The sequence below is a fragment of the Macaca nemestrina genome, chromosome 15, assembly GCF_043159975.1.
Source record: "Macaca nemestrina isolate mMacNem1 chromosome 15, mMacNem.hap1, whole genome shotgun sequence".
NCBI lineage: Eukaryota > Metazoa > Chordata > Mammalia > Primates > Cercopithecidae > Macaca > Macaca nemestrina.
The window spans coordinates 55,885,514-55,906,375 of record NC_092139.1 but is presented as its reverse complement, the minus strand read 5'-3'; the positions used below and the strand labels follow the sequence as shown (position 1 = coordinate 55,906,375).

The window sequence follows — 20,862 nt, the reverse complement described above, 5'->3', positions numbered from 1 at the left end:
GTCGTAAGTACAAAAACAGTTTCAACTCTAACCAGACAGTGGAACTGTGCATCATTTAGGCAGTTCTCATACACAGACATTCTTCCTCTGACCTGATCCTGTATATTAGAAAATGCTATATATGCAATGCGTGTTCCATAGCAATGCATGAGTGATGCTCATTAAAAATACAGATTCTCAGGCTCTAGGTTGGATGTTTTGAACATGTGAAAATTCCAAAGGCTCTGTAATTTTAAACCAGCTTCCCTGCAGTGCCAGACTTAGGCACTACTGATGTAGGTTTTTTCTAGATGCTGTACTTAAGACATGACTTAGAAAATATAGCATCCAGCTTTGGATATATAAATGCTATTGTCTAATCTTTTATAAGAAGGTGGTTCATGTTGGAGGATGACTTAAAGGCATCCAGCAATTGCTCCTCTAGCTACCCCTTCCTTATCAAGATGAGATGACACCATGGATCACTGCATGGACTATTTTGTAATTTAATTGTCATAAAGAGGTAATTACATTATTTGTATCAATATAAAAGTCTCTCAAGGTAGTAGCAGAATATGCTATGGAATCTCCAGATCGGATCACTGTGGGCATCAACTTCCGTGTAATTCTCCAGGCTTGTAAGCTGGTATGAGTCATAATCTTTAACCATAAGAAACCAAGGCTGAATTATCTACAGCAACATTGGGAGGCCAGCGCCTTAGAAAAGACTGGGTTCAAATTATGAGTAAAAGGAGGCAAAGATAGTTTTGGAACTGCATGAACTGTAGACAATAATAATAGTTTCTTGGTAAAACTGTACAAACTCCTTTTTTGGAGGGTACATGGTTCTAGAATAAAACACCTCTATGACTCATTGGCACCTGGCATTTAAGAGACAAACACAGTTTTAGAATGTGAAATCGCCATGGTAATGCTCTTCACAACATACTGGCTCAGGCTGAGAATGGCATAGACTTAACTTTCTGGAAGATAAGCCTCCTGCTGTTGACATGGAAAGCCTCCGAGCATCTTTACTTGGGAGGTTGTAAAGATGATTAGAAATGTCTGCTGTTCCTGGAAGTGAAGCATCGCTTGAAGCTCTCCACGTGCCTTTTGTAGGCGACCAGGTATGCACTGCATAGAGTTTGCCTTGGGCTGCAGAACATTACCAACCTCAGCACCTGTGCAGGGGTGCTGGGCATGCCTAGTTCCCATGTTCCTCTCCATTCTGCCTCCACCCCTCACCACACCCCCTCAGTAACTGATTCTGATGCCAGACTCGCTGGAGTCTTTCTGAAGCTCTCATTTCACTGATCCACTTCAGACATAATACTTTACATTTTAAAGATTTTTGAATTGTTATTCATACCTGAATAAACAACCTTCTTGATCTTTAAATGTTGGAGAATGCTGCAGCTTGGCTCTGGGCCTTCTCTCTTTCTATTCTCTTGCTTCATGACCTCACGCATTCTTAGAGCTTCAATTACCAACTATGTGAATCTTTCCTGAATTTTATTCTAACTGCCAACCTAATATTTCCACTTTTCCAAGCTCCTGAAATTGAACATATCTCATTACAAGAACAGCTGTAGGGTTTTCTACAGGAAAGTTGTGGTTCATAGCTACATCAGACTTTCCAATGACGTCCTCTGGGTAGTCTTTGTCCTAACAAAGAATAACAGAATCTTGGGAGGAAAATTGTGGGTGGGAATGCCCTGATGATGGATTCTCTAATCATGCATATGTCACCCAAGTTAACTTCCATCTTGCCATCAAGCTGGGATTTGGTGCCTGTGGAAATATTAAGAGTATCTGGAGCCACCTCCTCAAAATCACTATGCTTCTCTTGCCTCTTAGAATAATCTACAGAAATGGCAATGAAAATGAGAGTAGATGCATAAACAGAAAAAGTTCTGGCGAGAGTTCCAGGTACCTTACATGGAAGCAGCTGGGTAAACAGTGATTTTGAGGCATTAACACATCATATTTGTACAGCAATGAGAGTTTTGAAAAACATTCATCCTTCACACTCAAAGTGAAGCCAGACATAACATTTACTAAAAAGCAAGAGTCTAGTACAGTGTTGGAGATGCATTCTGCCTCTCCCAAATTTCCAAATGTTTGCTCCAGTATTCTTTACAAACATCTCAAGGAAACTTCAACAGCTTTTCAGCTTGTTTAATGTGAATGAAAGCGAATATCCCTATGTTCTGGAAAAAGCAAAAACCCTATCTTTCCAGCCACTTGGCCTGATGGAAGCATAAAGGCAGGTGAGTAAATTCTTAAATTTCATATTCAAATGTCTTGATGTCATTCTATGAAGAGAGTTATAATTAACACATTTGTAAGTCACCCGATGAACTTGGTTTCTTCAGGTCATAGGTTGGAGATTGGAATTCTCACCCAAGTTTTAGTTCTGAGGTTTCATATGTTTTCTGTTAGGAAATCATCTAGAAATGTAAAAGTGCAACTTTCCTTCAACACCGTGCTGGGCTTTATTCTGCTTTGGGAAGGTGAGAGCTGTTCTGGGGAAGAGCTGGTTAGGACAGGAAGGGTGGGGAAGAAGGGCAGGGAGGGCACTATGGAGAGTTTTACTTAGACATGGGTTTCAACCAAATGACAGGACTCTGAACTATTTGAAGATCATTCTTTCCTCCAACCTCCATCCTAATTAAACAACATTTTCTGTTCCTCTTTCTCCTTTAGGCTTTTTGTATGCAGCAAAGCTGTGCATGATGTCTCTGATTTTAAATGTTTCACCCAAAATGTAATACGACTATGTTTATTTTTTTCTCTCTTACATGAGGGAAGTATTTCCATAAGACCTGAGAAACAAGACATAATTTGGGGACACAAAGGCAGATGAAGACTCATTGCTCATTCTTTTTTTCTCCACTCCCTGAAATAGACAGTCCTTCCCTTCTGATCCAAATCCTATTCATTGTGTCATATCTAACTAAAATGGCACCTTTCCTAAGAGTGCTTGTTATTTGTGACTCCAGGACGTTCTATCAGCCGTTGTTGTGGATATCCTTCCCCACACATTTCAGAGCTCCAAGTACAGCACAGCGGCGGCATTTCACGCTCCCTGGAACCTGTGAGGTGGGTGCCACATCGTCTTCACTTTTTGGATGTGAAAGCTGAAGCTCAGAGGTCCTGTCACCAGTCTATGTGTCAAGGCTGTACGCATCAGTAAGTGAACAGCAAGGGTCTGCGGCCCCACTGTCCAGCTTCAGGGGGGTCCACTCTGAAACTCTCTGCAGTGCTCTGTCCTCCATCGTAACCTCACTCACGGATTCCTTTAAGACCTATTCCTTTATCTTCAACTAAACCATGAAGCCCTTGATGACAGCTTTTGTCTTGTACTTTTTTTTGCATCTGGATAGCCACTTCACAAAAGAATACCTGCAGGAGTCTATCATACACGCACTGATTGAGATAGATCATGTGAGGATATGTAAAACCAGAGACTCGAAAAATAGCAAGCTGAACTTTTAGATAAGGTAATCATTCTATGGCTTATTGGTGGTAGTTTATATTAATGGTTGTTAGAATCATGTTGTTTCCAAGCAAATAACACAATAAGAAAACAATCCAGTAATACCCCTCAGCTTTGTGAAGGTGTTATGATCAGTTTTATGTAAGACCACACTGTAGTAAGTTATGGAGGGGTTGTCCAGACACTCCCATATGAGTAGTGTCAAAACACATACTCACCCCCACCCTGAGTCGCTGCCTTGGGTCCCATCCAGCAATGACCGTGAGTGCTCCAACACCTGAGCCCACAGATGCTCCTATTTCAGAACCCACCCATGTCAGGGAAGTCCCCTGTCTCCCAGAGGTTCTTTCAGTCTAGACAGTTCTAGGGCACGGTTCTTTCCCAGGATGGGCACTGTGGGCATATAAGTATGGGGAGGGAGAGTGGTCACTATTTGTATGTGTGGAATTGGCCACCTGAGAGAATCTGAGAAGGGTCTGAAAAAGTCTCTCCACATCCAGTTATTATGGAGCAGTAATGCAGGCAAAACTGTTCCTGGAATCAGTTCATGGTATAACCCAAGTGTCACAAAGGAAGGATCAGGGCAGAGAAAGTGAGTTTTGTTGGAGCCTGGGGTGAGTGGGAAGAGCAACTGGGAGATGAGCAACACAGGATGGGGCGGGGGCTGGAGGAGAGAGAGTGGGAGGGCGCTGGCCCAGGAGAGATGACCACACCAGACTATGTGGACCCCACCTGAGGTACAGCCCTAGGAGGACTTGCAGCAAGGGGAGTTGGTGTCCCCATTTCAGGAAGGCTCCCTTGACAGGTAGGGAATGTGGACTTTCCGTAGAGTAATGCTCTGTTCGCCACTTGTCCAAATAGTAATAAATCACCAGTAAATTCCTGGTGCTGTTTGGAAGGCTTGGACTTCAAAGCCCCAAATTCACAAACAGGAACCTTTCATTAACTCTGGAAAAGGAATTTCACTTTATTTCAATTTGTGTATTTTGGTTATTTAGTGGAAGCATATATTACTGACCAACATGACATTCCGTTTTGAATCAAGTGCCTTTTATTCTAGAGCCATCAGACATTGAAATTATGTGTTTAAATGCTTGACCAGCCTTCATCTGTACCAAATGTTTGAACTTGCTTTTATAAAAGATGAGACAACTTTGCTTTTTAGTTTCTTTTTTTTTAAAAGCTGGTTTTAGTCACGAGATACCATGAGACCAAAAAACCCCTCAGAGCTGTAACATTTTGATTTTCCTGCAGTTCAAAGTACTACCTTTCTCCATTAAATAATTTAAAGCATCTTTTTTTGAGAGAAGGGAATAAAAGCAAGATCTAATCTGGAATTGAATGCCTTGTGGTGTGTTGTTTTGCTGGGGCCCGTCGCCTAATTCTGTCTTTATTTCTCCTCTTTTCCTCCCTTCTCAGCTATGCTTGGTTATCCAATGTCAGAATTATTTCTTTCATCAGACCCATGCAAATGGAATAATATTCTCTCTGCTGAACGTCACTGTTGCTTGGACCTCTTAAAGTTAAGGTCAAACATCCCTTTTTGTTTTTATTAAGAAGCATTGCATCACACAGAGAAAATATTAAACACTGATCTTTAACAAGAGCACTGAAAAGCAAATTGGGATCGATCTTATTTTCAGCTGGGACAACCATTTCCTTCAGGCTTGACCTGAGGATCAGATGTTTGACTCTTCTAGGAATCAAGGTGAAGATGGATAAACATGCAAGTTTGAAAGAAAGCAGGAACAAGGCAATCCAACTTGTATTTTCTGTAAGCTGGCGGCAGAACATTTAACTGCCAGCTCCTGACAAGGTTTGGAAAACTCATCAGTGGGAAAGCAGCCAAAACACTGCTCAAGCATGGGTGGTCACCAGCAGCAAAGGAGGGAAAGCAAGCCAGAAAGAAAGAAGGAAAAAAAAGAGAGAGTCTTTATATAAGTGCTTTCCCATGATGTTCTAGCTATCTGCTTTCCTGAAGCAGTGTAACTGTCACCATCCTGCTGAAAGCTCAAATCAAGGTGATGCAATGAGGAAGCATTTCATATTAATAACTGCCTAAAACAGAGACAACACATTATCATCTATGCAGGCTTGGCTGGGCTGGTGTGCACCTCACTTCCTAGTTTCAAGAATAGAATGCTCACACTGTATCCTATATCATGCCTCCCAAACCTTGTGGTCAGATAAATTTTAATATCAATCTGGGGGAAAACTACTTTCCACTATTGAAATTTTGGTTTTTGTTTTGTTTGTTTGTTTGTTTATTTTACTGTTAGACTGTGCATAAACACAGAGACCAAGATAACAGTAAGCAATACAAATGTCAACCAACTCAACAGCTGAAACAGCTAAACCTAATACCCTGTAGAAGCACTCACATACATCACCAGTTTAAGAATTTTGTGAGAAATAGAGTACATGTTTTAAAGTAAGAGATGAGTTCTCTATTAAGTTAATCATGATAATAGCATTGATATACTCTAGGTCTTTTTTCATACAGGTAGTCTGCAAACACCTTCCTCTTTGATTAGGAATTTTTTATTAGTGAGATGCATGGTCATCAAAAAATATGTGCAGATGTTTGCCTCCCTTGAGAGCTGGCCAATTGCTCTTGCAAGGCAGGCCAGTTCAAGGCCATTAAGATCTCAGGCACTACAAGGGGAAGCTCTATTTTGTGACAGGATCATTCCCTGCACTGGCACCAGAAATAAAGCTTAAAGGTGAATCTCCCAAGTGAACATTTATCTTTGTACTCAAAGAGCTGCTTTTTCATGATGACTGCCTCAGAGACTTTTTTTTTTTTTAATGAAGCTCTCTGCTTTGCCTCTGTTACCAAAATCCAAGGTTCTATGACAACCTCATGCTTATAAAGTTTCCTATGTCTTCTGTAATATGTCTGTGATTCTGTGAGCCATGCCTCCCTCTCACTGTACCTGGCCCACTTATAAGGATGCAACTGAGTGTCCTGTCTTCATTTAGAGGGCAGCAAGACCATTGCTCATCTTCAAACCATGAGCAGTCTCACTTCATAAGATTGTCTGCTCTATAGGCCCTGGGCAGGGTGCAGAACATGTTCCCAGAGACGTATCTTTGTCTTTGTCTGCAAACTCACAATGTTCAAACTTGAGACTCAGGAATGGCCTCTATTTCGGCATGCTATACCTGGTGACATAACTGGGTTTCACTGGATTTGCTCAACATATTATCTAGTTGTATGACTGAATTGGTCCCATTTTTGCACAGATGTGGCTTCTAGAAACTTACAATATTTTTGAGTCATTCCATTGCTTTGGATGCTACACATCTTGAAAGGAAAAAGCTGCACGGGTCAAGTATAACTGTTGGCATTTGACCGCTGCTTTTGCATCAATTTCAAGCATTCACTATGGTAAGTTGATATGTTTCTAACATGTGGTATTGCTTCACCATTGAAGCTATATTTTTTTCTTACATTGTTAGTTCAGTAATAACATATTTACCTGATATTGGAACTAGAACACAGGTTCCGGTTTAAGCCATATGGTAATGACTGGCTTTTGGTTTTTAATTGTACAATCTAAGTTAATAGCAAATCTCCTTTGTATTTGTGTATGTGTCTGTGTGTGTATATAATAATTAATGCCACATATTGCAGCTCTTTTGTTAAGAAGACCATGGTCCACATACCAGTGGGGGAAAAAGAAAGAGAACATTACAAGCATGGAGATCATCAGAGAATCCTTGATTTGGGTCCTAGTTTTGGTTTTTGTTCCCTGTACGACTTTGGAAAAGTTATGTTGCCTGCCTTATACAGATTGGTTTAAGGATTGAGCAAGATAATCCGTATTAAAATTTAGCTGAGTGTGAAAGTGAAAATATTAGGAAGTGATACCTAATATTAAGAAGTGTTATATAATTATTGTTTTTGTTATGAAACGAAGTTCTTATTCCTGTATATGAATGTGCACATTTCCAGATGTTTAGTAAAACCATGTCTCAATGCAAACTTCTTTTGGAGGCTTCCAGCTAGGGATCTTTAAGATGCTATTAAGGCAAAATGTTCTGCTTCTATGTCTTCTGGCAATTTTTACACAATATAAAAATATGAATAAAAGTAAGTTAAATAATGTGTTTCTTAACACACCCTTTCCGAAATGATAAAGTAACTCCTGAAGCACTTTCATAACTAAATGCAGTGAAACCAATATTCTTGTCTAGCAAACAGACAGGAACAAGGGCAAGGTATCATAGAGAAAAATGTTTTGCTTAAAAACCAGAAGAATTGAGTCCAAGCCTTTTCTTGGTCTTTGACTAGCTGTGTGATTTGAAGCAAATTAGTTCTCCAAGTCAAGCTTTTTTTTTTTTTTTTTTTTTTTTTTTTAAATCTGCAAAATAGGAGAAAACATCCCCATATCCTAGGAATGCTGTGAGGGCTGAGATACGCGTTGCACAATCACCTTTCTTACACTATGGAGAAAAGGCATTGTTGAAGCTGAAGGCGATTTCAGGTGGTTTATTCAAAAAATATTTTTGTGGTAGCCTCATCTTTCTAGTGATATACACCCTCACAGGGTGATGACAAAGCATGAATGACAATGTGAGCCACTCGCGCTGACGTACTTCAAGGGAAATCCTCTCATGACTTTATTACTTTCACAGTCTCTACCCCCTCAAGCCTCAGACCAGCTGTTAATGATTATTAAACTCACACTCTCCTTATATCTTTTTGGATTTCAAAAATATTTAGTATTGTGATTTATGGTCAGGATTCTCTTGATTACAAATAACAGAAAATCCACTGGAGGAATTTTGGAAATAAAAGGAAGGAGAGATTTGGTTATCAGGATATGGGGGCTCTTGGAAGCAGGGGACCAGGGAGCCCCTTGATCCTCCCCACTGTAATGAAACACAGTCCTCCTCTCTGATTGGAGCCCAGGACATTCTCTCTTCTGTCTCTCAGCCTTGCTTCACTCCAGGAGGGCTTTTTATTCTTCATCATTGCAGATGAGCCTTCAATTTCCCACCTGGTGAAGAGAAAAAGACCCTGCATTCTTTTTCCAAAATTATATACTGCAGTCAAATACAGCCAAGTTAAAACTAAGCTCTTTTAGTTGCCATTTCTGGTAGTTTCAAATGGAAGACGCTCATTGGCCCAGCTTGGGTCAGGTGCTTTTGTCTGTCCAATCAGTGTGGCCAGAGAGGGACAGAGGGTCTCACTTTATAAATGTGGCTGCCTCCACTGTAACCACGTGGTTGAAGATCTGGAATTTGGAATTTGACTCTCAAACTTTACCTACCTGTAGTCGAGATGGTCTAAGCATGCTATGGCTGTGGAAGGACAAACACAACTTTCTGTGATTCTGTCCATTTGCTTTTTACAAAGCAGAGCCCCACACTCAGCACACAGATAGGGAGAGTTTTGACGTTGTAGTTTTCCATAAATATTGGAGTTAACTTTCTCATACTAAAGTATATTTGCTGTCCCAAAACCATGCAATGGGGTCATTAGGTCAAATGACAAGAGAAAATAGTTTGACTTTTCTAATTAAGAAGAAATTTTTGTTAAGTAACTCACAAGTTTAAAAGGATTGTACCTACTTACAGTTTGCTATGTACAAACTATAAACAGTTTAATACGTACAAAAAGCTTGATTTTGTAACATAGACATGTTATTTTTGTAAAAAAGAGTGAAAGTTCTTTGCATCACTGTGGAAAAACACATTATTTCATTCATACATACTGTGTACCAGAGCACAGTAGAAAATTATACTTTTGGATAATGAAAAATAGAAAGCATACAATATAAAATCATATGGTTCAGAATTTCATGGGCATCGTGAAAATGCTACATGGAAAGCAGAACATTAAGTTTCTTATCATATGTGCAGTGTTCTGAAAGCAAACAAGCGACAGCGCAGAGTAAAATTAAATGATTGCTTGTTGAACATGATGTGTGTATTCAGGTGTGTAGCATGGCTACTTATGGAGCAGTTTTGTCATTTTGCCCATTTTTAGTTGACTAACTTAAATCAATATGTAGTATTTTGGTTAAAGCCTGATGAACGTTTTCTCCTTGTTCAAATCAAATGAAAACTGGATCCTCTGGCCCAGTTGTGAGTATGAACATGGATTTATTCTCTCTTTATCTTTTCATATAGGAGATGGCAGTTCATAAATCTGGTGTCTCAATCTTAGAGATACTTTGAGAATAATGAGATTACCTTTAAGACACCTCCACTCATTTAACTGTTGCTGAATCACTTTTCTTCGACCAAGGGTTTAATTTCATTTTCTGATGGAATGTTATGCATTTGTATGCTCACCTTCATTCTCCATTAAAAAAAATAAAAATAAACACACACACACAAAACAAAATATCTCACAAGGTTTGGTGTCCTTAATTCCAAACGGTTTCTTGATCTTGAAGGACTTCAGGCAACCTGAAAGGAGCCCTTGGATCAGGGACAGTGCACACCGCCCTTGCTGTGGGAAACTGTAGAAGAGTACAGTCTGTGGTTAAACCAGTGGCCAAAGCTTGATTAATTCCATACAGTCCACAGAATGAGAACTCAAACACCATGGAAATTTACAGAAGGTACAGAGACCTGGGCTAAGCAGAAATGATACCATTTTTTCCCCTATTCATCAGGAGTTAGAGTCTTATGTAGAAACCCTGCAGATGACCATTGTTGCTCCATCGCTACCGGGGTGGACCAGTGATGTGCATCGACCACTTCTACTTGGATTATCCACGTGGATGTTCTCAACCCTGCCAACAAGTCCCAGAGGAGATTGGGCTTCACATGAGGGAAAATGCAGCTGTCACCTTTCAGTTATAATATCTTAACCATCAAATTATCAATACAGTATTAATAATGATGTTAATTACACATATGTGTGGCAAAATTCTGTCCGCACACTTACCAATTACTTCTACAACAGCTCTAAAAGCGGATGTTATTGTTTTTATATTGCACAATATGAATCTGAATCTCATGGAAGTTAAATAATTTTCCAAGGCTCTAACTAGTAAATAGTAGAGTCAGAATTTAACGTAAATCCACCTAAATGTAAAGTTTGTATTTTTCTCACTGTGATATATTTTCTAGTTTTCTAAGCCACAATCTCTTGAAAATTAAAATATTATTTATATACCATAAATTACCCTTTTAAAGTGTACAATTTCATGGTTTTCGGTATACTGCAAATTTGCACACCATCACCACTCTCTAATTCCAGAACATTTCATAATCCTCTGAAAGAAACTCAATACCCACTACCAGGCACTCTCCACTCCCCCTCCCCATAACCCCTGGAAACCACTCATCCACTTTCTGCCTCTATAGATTTGCCTATTCTGGGTATTTCATATACATGTAATCATATGATATCTGGCTTCTCTCACTTAGCATGTTTTCAAAGTTCATCCAAGTCGCAGCATGTGTTAGTACTTTATCTGTTTTATGACTGAATAATGTTCCCTCGTGTGGTGATGGTTACAACACATTTTTTTTTATCCACTCATCAGCTGATGAACTTTTTTCTATTATGAATAATGCTATGAATATTGTGTATAAGTCTTTGTTTGAATACCTTTTTTCAATTTGGGGAGGTATATGCATAGGTATATTTTCTTATTTTAATAAAATAAATCTTATGTTTCAGAAATTCAAATGTGGGTTTTAATTCAGAAAATATTTATTGATTGTCCACTAATAACAAGCATGTGGCTAAGCATCATAGGTCAGAGAAAGAGAAATAAAAAGGCCCCCTGCCTTCCAATGAGTCCCACCCCCTCATAGTCTTATGGCTGTGAGTGGCAGGTGTGTGCACATGCACGCTCTTCTTTTCCCTGAGAAAAAAATAACTTGACGTGTAGACAAGTCTGAAATTGGCTTATCAACAATGATTTGGGAGCTTCCAGATTGTGGTACAATTTTGACACTATCTTTTCAAAGAGATCTGAATCAGACTGTGTCATTAACCTCACAGGCCTTTAGCCATGAAAAAAAGTATCTTCATCCAAAGCAATGAATAGACAAATTAAATTTTATTAGGAGTTTAATGATTCATAATTTATTACTTGTTTGGCAGTCACTTAGTTCAACAATTCATTCATTCATCTATTCAGTATACGTGCTCACCCTGGCACTGTGCTAGGTGCTGGAGAGGTAACGTAGAAAGGGAGGAGCCTGGAGTTCCTGTTCTCTCAGAGCTTTCAGCCTGGAAACGGATGCAGTCAAGCAAACAGGGGATTGTAATGGAGTGTGATTGAGGCTTTGGTAGGGAAATACAGGATGTTAGTAAACCCCAAAGGAGAAATCTCTTACCTTGATTAGGAGAAGCAAGAAGACGTTCCTGGAGGAGTGATGCCCAAGCTAGACCTGAAGAATGAGTTAGTTTAGCAAAGAATTTATAGGAACTCATGAACAGTGTTTCAGGAAGAAAAAAACCACATCTATGCAGGACTGCACTTTTGTTGAACTGAAGACAGTTTATTGAGACCAAAGTTCACAAGACCCTGAGGATGAGAAATGGGACAGAAAATGGTACCTGGAGCAGATCATTCAAATGCCTTAAGCTTTGCTATGGGTACTGGAATTTATTCTAAAGGAATCAGGGAGCCATATAAAACTATATGTAAGTAAGTGAGATGATCAGATTTGCTGCGGGCTTTAATATGGATAATAATTGGAGACTGGAAGCAGAGGGACAAGTTCAGAGCCTGTTGCATTAAGCTACAGATGAGGGATTGTGTCCTGAACCAGGGAGTTGGCTATGGATAGGGAAAGAATTTGACAGATATCTGCTACATAGGATGTAGGATCTGCAAGACTTGGTGGTTGGTAAAGGAACTGGAAGGCATGAAGGAGGGAGAAGGAGGAGTCGGAGGAGGCCCCCAGATTTCTGGACCCCTCCCATATTCCCTCAGCCCTTGTCATTTGGTGCTTGCCAGCCCAACTTTGAACTGCCAGCATTTGCATGTCTTTCCTTGAGGGGCTGCCAGGCTTAAGTTTAACAGAATTAACACCCCCAAGGAGGAACTCTCAAGAAGAGAGTTGACAGATAAATACCCCACTTCCCTCACTTTCTGGGTGGGTCAATGCTAAGGCATGTTCTGTGTGGTCTCCCAGACTTCTCCATAGGGTGAACCCCAGTTGCCCACAAAAGGGACTGGCTTGATGTGCACTTTTTATTGGCTGCTTTTTCTTCCCTATCTCACTTCTTTACTCCATTATTGGTGTATTCTAGAGTTGCCTCCCAAATAAACTACTTTCTTGCACATCCTTTTCTAAGCATCTTCTTTTAGGGAACCCAATCTAAGGTATCCGCGTTGTAAACATGGATAGAAGACCAGTCATAAAGTTAGGGAATGCCCAGGGAGTGACCTGTGTGTGTTGATGGTGGTAGTGATGGTGGGTGAAGTTAAAAGAAGTGGAATCAAGTATCAAAAAACCAGTTCTGTAAGCACGGAGGCTGAGATTCCAGGGGACATGGAAGTGAAGGTGTCATCTGGGCAGTTGGTCTGAAGTACAGAAGAGAGGGCTCAGCTGGAGGTGATGACTGGGGGTTTATGGAAAGAACAGGTGGGGGCAGGGTGCCAAGGACAGATCCTTGAGTAAAAATGCCACTCAACAGGGAGGGAAAGAGTTGTTCACTAAGGAGATGGAGAGGGAGTGGCCAGAAATAAAAGGAAAACCAGGACGGGGGGTGGCACCCAAAGATGAGCATCTCCAGGTACATGTTATAGTGACTCATTTAAACTATCAGCTCCACAGGCTTCTCCCAGCACCTCCGTGGACTCTGTAGGTTCCATCCCTACATCTCAATGCTTATCACAGTTCATCCTTTCCTGGAAGGTAGTCTTTGTTTTCTGGTTCTGCTACAGAATCAGGAAATACAATGTTACCACACTGTAAATTTGTAGAAAATCCATAATACTTGTGCAGCTTCCTGCCTTTCATTTTCCTCCTCCAATAACTGAAAGAACATGAGAATTACAATAACAAATTTCCTCTGATAAGTTACTTGCTAGTTAATGCACATCAATTAAGAAAACATAACCTTTAATTCTTTTATTTTTTAATATTCATGTTTATTTACTTTTACATTTTTAATTTATCTTGTCTGAAAAATATAGCTCAAAGGTTCAATATCAATAGCAATGAAAAACACAAAGTTCGCTCTCAGTCCTTTCCTGCCCTGGTTTGAAATGTGAGCTTTATCATTTTTGGAATTTTTATACAAGCTTTTGTTTGCTTTCGGTTTCTTCTTTGTCAACCACTTACAAAAAAAAAAAAAAAAAAAGACAACTTTTTGTGCATTTTCTTTTCCCGATGAAAGGTACGGCGCTTCTGTGAACGTGCAGAGAGAACTCTGCAGCTCCTGTGCTCCATCTGCTTTCGTCAGGTGGGCTGTTTGTAGCTCCTCTGGCTCCTGTAGGACACAGGACTTCTCTAGAGCAGAGCTCCACGTTTGTTTTTAAAATCCCAGATATGTTCAATTTTCTTTTTAAATTTCTCTTGTTTTGTACATTTAGGCTTATTTTTGTGCTGTGGTTGGCGTGGTCTGCGCATTTTCTCCGTTTTAGCGGCTGTGACAACCTTTTTCTTTACTTCATAGCATGCTATGCAATTGCTTTTGCTAATGTTCTGTGGCCACTGAGGGGCAGAAGTGATTGGTGTGAATATGGGTAGGGTCAAGTAGTGGAAGCATTTTCTTATACACTTGACATTTTAAATCACAGAAAGAGAGCTCAGAGAGACACTTGCAGAAAGGGCACTTGTTTAAATGTGCACTGAACAGGCAGATTCCAGAGTCACACAGCTCAGGTATAAAAACCAGTTCACTCACAAGTAAAAACCCTGGGAAGTTGTTTGACTTCTCTGTTCTATGGTTTCTGCATTTGTAGAAACAAGTAACCCCTTCCTAATAGTGAGACAGAGGAGAAAAGATTGATTTAAACTACATGAAATTGCCAGCATTCATCCCTTTTGGCCTGGAAGAATGGCAGTTTCATATGGATCTGCCTAATCATACAGAAGTCTTGACCTTCGTAGCTGCTGTCAGGATAAAAGTTAACCTTGAGAGCCAGGCCTCTTTACTCATAAACAAAGTCCAGCATGCCTTGAAGCCTACAAATGCAGAGCCATCTCCCCCTCTCTTCCTCCACTCTTCCCTGACCCCTCCACTCCTCCCTCTCCCTCCTCCTGCTCCACCCCTCCCCCATGCTTCTTTCCTCCCTCCTCCACTCCCCCTACTTCTCTTGTCCTCCTCACCCACTCCTCCCAAAGGCCTTGACCCCAAAAGGTTTCAGTTAGCTCTCTAGAAACTAGGTCCCATCTCTGATCTGTTCCTTGGAGCCTTTTCTGGGCCCCTGGTCCTCAGATTCCTTATCTGCCAGATGGAAACTTCACACCAACTTCCTGGTGTGCTGTGAGGGTGAAATGAGGGGAAGAGTGAAAGGTCTCAAGTCATAATGTGGGCACTTCCCTTACACCCAGGCCTCCATAGCAACCACACATGGAAGCCGACCCACTGAGCCTTGGAACCAGCAGGGACACAGGACACTTGTCCTGGCCCAGGCAGTGGGCCCAGGGGAGGGTTCTCATTTCCCTACTGATTATCTTATATCATCACTTGTTCTGTGTAGCCTTAAGTAAGCCATTTATGACCTTTGAACCTAAACATCTTCACCCATTAATTGAAGAAATTGGGAAGCCCCTTTCATCTTTATTCAGTGATTTGAATTATTAGTAAATTATAAAACGCATAAGCATACAAAAGAAATGTTATCGAATGTTCATTACAGCATTATTTTCAGTAATAAAACAAGGAAAACGATTTAAATGATAGATTGTGGTAGATTTATGACAGAATATTGTACATCTCTTAAATCATATTTTATAAGAATGTGTAATAAACATCTTTATCACTTTAAAGCAAAATAAAACAGATCCACAAAATACAATAGGTAATTTTATTTCCAACTCTGTAGATATAGATGTGGATAAAGAAATAGAGGTGTGGCAATAAATAATGAAGAATTACAAGAATACACATAAAAATATTAGATATTATCATTGTCATGTAGTAGAATTGAGTGGTTTAATTATTCCTTACTATTTTATGTATTTCATAAATTTTCTACAGTGAATATACATATATATAACAGCACATATATATATATATTCCAGCACATGTCATTATGTCATTTAAAATACATAGAAAAAGTGAACACCAATAGCCCATAAGGATTTGTCTTCTTAATTTTCAAACATCACCATTAATTATTTCGTTGCATTATGGCCACACCTTCATCTTTCAGGAGTGGGAAAGGTGATTGGGGGTAAGTGAACACTGTAAAGTTGGAGGAGAAGCTCTCTTTGTCCGTCTCAGCAGCTTACTCAGCCCCATAAAGTAGTAGTTAAAAACAAGACTTGGTCTTTCTGGTGTCTGGACGTGACACATACTGTACTGCTGAAATAACAAAATCCATCTTTTTTTTTCTTCTGGTATTCATAAAATAGAAATTAATTCAGGTAGTCTCACCCTGAAGTTTTGGAGAGAAAATTTAAATGAGTTCTCACATCACTACTGTGTCATTGCATTATGTGAAAATGTACCCCCAGTGCTCCTCCTTTTCCCCATCTGAGCAGTTTCTCTTGGCTGTACTTTTCCTGATGGTCAGGATCATTTTTTCTCACTCTTTCCTTAGTTCCTCTGCTCTTTCCTTCCATCCACTGCCAAAGTCCACCCATCTCCATTTGCCTAAAGTCTTTAGACGCTGAGTGGGTCCTCGCTGGGCAAGCCATCTGCATCACTCTTGACGGAAAATAAACACAGCCAAACAATGGGTATTTGGTTGTTTTCTAGGACTCATTCTTTTTCTACAAAAATAGCCCACCGAGGAGGCTGGTCAGGTGCTTTAAGGACTTTATGGCTGCTCTGGTCCATCCGGGTTCAGGTGTGGACTTCAGTAGTTATTCAGAAACTTACTGTCATTGATTTCTCTCAGGTGAAGGGACACTGCCCAGTCCAAATGAAGGCTTCTTAGGCTTTTGAACCTGGGGATGTAGCATCAGGGACTTCTGACCTCAGAGTTAGTTTGGCATTTACCGGCAGTGGCCTAAGACCCTCTGCCTGATCCACCCCTTCAAAACCAAATATTAGACAGGCAATGAATGGTTGCAGGTATTTCTGGACTGCCCTGGTAGTATTGTGCTAAAAAAACCAGGAGACTTCAAACCATAGGATTAATATGCCCTCTGATACTTAACTAGTGGGTGAGTTAATGTGGACATTTAAATGTGTGTGTATCTTTACATTATGCACAATATTACGCATCTACGAAAACGATCGTTTGCTCCAGCCAAAAACCAAGTGGTCCAATTTGAGGCATGACTCACTGGACCTACACCATGATACTCTGTTAAGCCCCCTTCTAATCATGAGACAACTTAGCACCTTTTCAAAGACCTTGGGAATTCACAACTGCGGTTGGATTAACCACACATAATACAAGCAGTTCCCAGTTTTCCACAGGGTTATTGTGCAGTACCTTGAATTGCCATTAGAGGTCATCAGTAGTCAACTCGCTGAGAGGCGGCCCCCACAGTGCCAACATTTGAAAGTCTAGAACATTCCTTAGGAAAATGTGTCTCTCGTTTTAGTGTTCTCACCTATAATATTAGTAGGTCTATCAGTAACTTGAGCTTCCTTGATTTTTACATTTAAGGCTTACTTCTAAGACATTATATTCAGGACTCAACGATCTACTAAGATGCTAGATTTTCATTAAGAGACCCATTGGTGCTGATAAGGGAACCTGTGTCCAAAAAAGCAGCTCCAAGTGGAATCTCTGATAGGGCCTGAGGGGATCCCGGCCATAAAATCCATAATACAACACTGATCAATAACAAGGATGAGTACTATCGTTTTAAACGCCTCATGGAACACCTGTGATGTACACGACTCTACAGCCACTGAAATAATTGTGAAAGGAGGCCACAAATGTATTGACATGAGAAGATACCCATGCTATACTGTTAAGTGAGAAAACTGGTTGAAAGAAAATCCTGTAAACTATGATCTCATTATGTATGTACCTACACATATATCTTTTTACTATAGATTTTTAGAGTCCAGAATCTAACAGTAATTATGTTAGGGAAATGAGGATGTGTTGGGTTTCTAAAGTTGCTCAATGCCTCTGTATGCGTTAGACTTTTTGCAATTGTGTATTTCTTTCATAATTAAAAACATTTCCTTTTTAGATGATGGAGAAAGTGTCACCTTTCTGATGACTTTCCTGGGACCTCCCGGAGGTCTGGGCTCCTTCCCTGTGTCCCTGGATAATAAGCCTTACCTCTGCTACACCTCCACTCATGTGGCATTCTAATTGTTCCATAATTTGGTCTCCCAAATGAAGTCCAAGGAACTCAAGGTCATGGTCTGAGTCCCACCCGCTACTGTGGCTCCAGCACCCATCATACTTGCCGACAGGTAAATGTTCTAACCTTTATCTGCTGAATGAAGGAATGCCACATGGGATGTGTGAAAGTTAATCCACCCCTTCCAGGTTTGGTGTGTGAGCCAACCATGGAGGTGCCAATGGGGGCAGCTCTTCTTTCCCCTACAAACCCTCTCTGAAGTCTCCCCGTGGAAGATTCATTCACAGAGACGACAGTGTGGGAGTGATTACTCTGGGAGCCTCTCTGTGCATGGGAGGTGCAGAGGTCATGGGGGTGACTGCTGTAGTGGGCAGGCCCAGGTCCAGTGCATGTGGGACATGGCTCGAGTTGGCTTTCATCTCTGGGCTTCACACTTACAAAGGCTGGCTCCCTTATCTCAGCAGTCCTCAGCTTTCAGCACGTCCTCCTGATACCTCAGATCTTTATGTGAGCTTAAAACACTGTGTTACCTGCTGGGGGTGCAGTTGGGGTCTGCCCATCACTACTCCTGCTTCAGAGGGCAACAACCAACAGACACAAGAATGGCAGTATACCAGTGAGTCCATAATCCTACAACTCCACTAATAGGGGTTTGTGCAAAGAAACCAATCTATACATTGATACAAGTGACACAATTGAGAAAAACATCAGGAATTGCCTAAATGTCTATCAATAGGGCTCTGAATAACTAAATCAGGCTCCGGAATACATTGAAGTATTCCCGGGCAAGATAAAAATGAGGACTGTGAGAATCGTGTGAGAATCACCAGGAAGTTTGTTCAAAGCAGACTCTCAGCGTATCTGGGGTGCAAGATGCTGATTGTATAGAATGAAGAGTCTAGGAACCTTCATTTTAAAAATGTGTCTTGGGCAGTTTTACTGTATATGTCATGGGAACCCATCTTTGGGAAACACTAGTGCAGCTGTGAATTAACTGATGTAGAACAGTAGGCATGCCAGAAAAAAAAAAAATCTACAGTCTGCAAATGCACAGAAAGCAAGTATCTGAACGATTACAGGTCCAAATTTTTATTGCTGGTTGAGTATTAGTGGAGAATCTTTACGACTAATTCATTTATATATACTTTTTGGCTTATCTGTGTTTTGTAATTTTTAACAAGAAGCTAGGATGACTTATGTAAAAATGAAACGATGAAATCTAAAACAAAAATCACTGTCTTACTTGTCTGGTGGGCATTTGTAGCAAGCCAGATAGACCTGAGGGAGGTGGAGGCAGGGCAGGGGACCCTCACCTCCTCACTGCTCTCCAGTGGAGAGCTGGAGTCTGGGCGAGGGATGGTCTCTGACTCTACTTCCTGAAAACATAGTGGTCCCCAAGCTGGACATGGGGCTTCTGCTATTATTCACTTTTAGAAGTGACCTTTTTCCTGGGCCACAGAAAAATCAAATCAGTAGATTTTTCTCAATGTTTTTCTGTTTCTGTCCTGTAATTTTAAAAATCATTGAACACTTCCTAAATGGAATCTACATAAGATGGTATCTGATTTAACATGGAATTGTATATTCAGCTATCGTAAGCTTGACCCATCCAGTATTTCCACATGATTCACACACCACAAAGAATGCACAGACCATCCAGATTCTCTCACATTGGAGCCATTCGAGAAGCACCAGTACAACAGAAAGAGCAAAAACCAAAATCAAACATGAATTCCAACCTCAATTTTGTCTGAGTGACATGGGAACACAGGTGCACTTAACCTTTCTGAGTCTGTTTTACCTCCATATACACAAGTGTAATTATGGATAGTCCAAAGGGCCGGGCGCTCGTCAGAATGAAAAGTGCTGGTGCCAAGCTCTCAGCAGCATCTCTGATACTGAGTGCGAACACGGTAACTACTAGGTCCACTCCTTGTCCTGGAGGTTGGGCCCTGTCCCCTGCAAGGACAGAACCTCTGCTGTGCTGAAGTTCGCCTCAGCGACACACGTGCCTGGCCTTGGTGCTCTGCTCAGCAGCTGTCCACAGTCCAAACTCCCTGCCACACACCCCCAGTCCTCCCGGCCATTCCCAACCTCCTCCTCACCTGCTTATTTTCATTTGCCCCCTCCTGTTTATCTAGTCTGGGTGGCTTCCGCTATTGGACTCTGCTGTCCACACCTCCCTGTCCTCAGCCTCAGAATGTTATTTATTGAACAGGGAGAGAAAAGGAAGTACTTCTATGTTGGTCTCTCTTGGGGCCCCTAAATGCTTGATATAGGGAAGAACTGGGGGAAAACACATCATTTCTGATTTTCCCAGGGAAATGCACCTTGCAGTCTGGGGCAGTGCTGGACACAGGGGACATGTCGATTGACCCTAAGGGTGTCTCCAGCACCCCGTGTGGATACAGAAGCACAGGTGCCCCTTCGGTGGATTAAATGCCAGCTGCTGAGAAATACACACACACACACACACACACACACACACACGCACACACACACACACACGAAAGAAAAGACAAAGAGAAAGTGCAGGATGTGATTAAGAGCCATGTTGGTTACCAAGGTGTTTTCTCTTCATAGCAAAGTACGTTTGGTTACCAGAGAAGACAAGAGAGGCAGGAAGTCACAGCACGTGCTTGAAGGATCTTAAGGCATTGATGTGACCTCGTCTGCAAAGTTGACAAAGAAGGAGCCACGGGAACCTCAGAGCAGCCAGGGTGACTTCAGGAAGGGGCATGGGTGGGAGGCTTAAGAGATGGCACAGGGCATGGGCAGGAGGTGGGGCAGGTCTGTGCACGCCCAGGAGGGGATTTGACCTTGGCTCAGGATGTCATAAGGAGCTCGTGAAGACCATGGCAGTGCCGGAACGAATGGGCACTGGAGAAGCTCTTTGGCCTTGACAATTTGATTTCGAGAGCACCAGTATTACCACAAGAGTTAAAATCCATCTTATGAAAGTGGAGTGTTGTTATTATTTGCAGTTGACACAGAGTAAAGAGTGCTCT

The 20,862-nt window shown here is 41.1% G+C and overlaps 2 long non-coding RNA genes across 5 annotated transcripts; both read left to right on the top strand.

Moving 5' to 3' along the window:
* Positions 1-585: 585 nt before the first annotated feature.
* On the top strand, positions 586-2,843 carry LOC105486778 (uncharacterized). 2 transcript variants are annotated; one of them, XR_011613620.1, is made up of 4 exons: positions 586-1,106; positions 1,837-2,249; positions 2,422-2,492; positions 2,686-2,843. It is a non-coding gene; the product is annotated as an uncharacterized lncRNA (long non-coding RNA). The 2 variants fall into 2 exon arrangements; XR_011613621.1 differs by lacking the exon at positions 1,837-2,249 and having other exon boundaries at positions 888-1,106.
* A 301-nt stretch (positions 2,844-3,144) lies between these two features.
* LOC105486780 (uncharacterized) lies at positions 3,145-20,582 on the top strand. 3 transcript variants are annotated; one of them, XR_011613624.1, is made up of 6 exons: positions 3,145-3,171; positions 3,366-3,482; positions 4,898-5,499; positions 6,725-6,869; positions 17,738-17,966; positions 20,438-20,582. It is a non-coding gene; the product is annotated as an uncharacterized lncRNA (long non-coding RNA). The 3 variants fall into 3 exon arrangements; XR_011613623.1 differs by adding an exon at positions 9,889-10,056 and having other exon boundaries at positions 4,898-6,869; XR_011613622.1 differs by having other exon boundaries at positions 4,898-6,869.
* Positions 20,583-20,862: the final 280 nt, after the last annotated feature.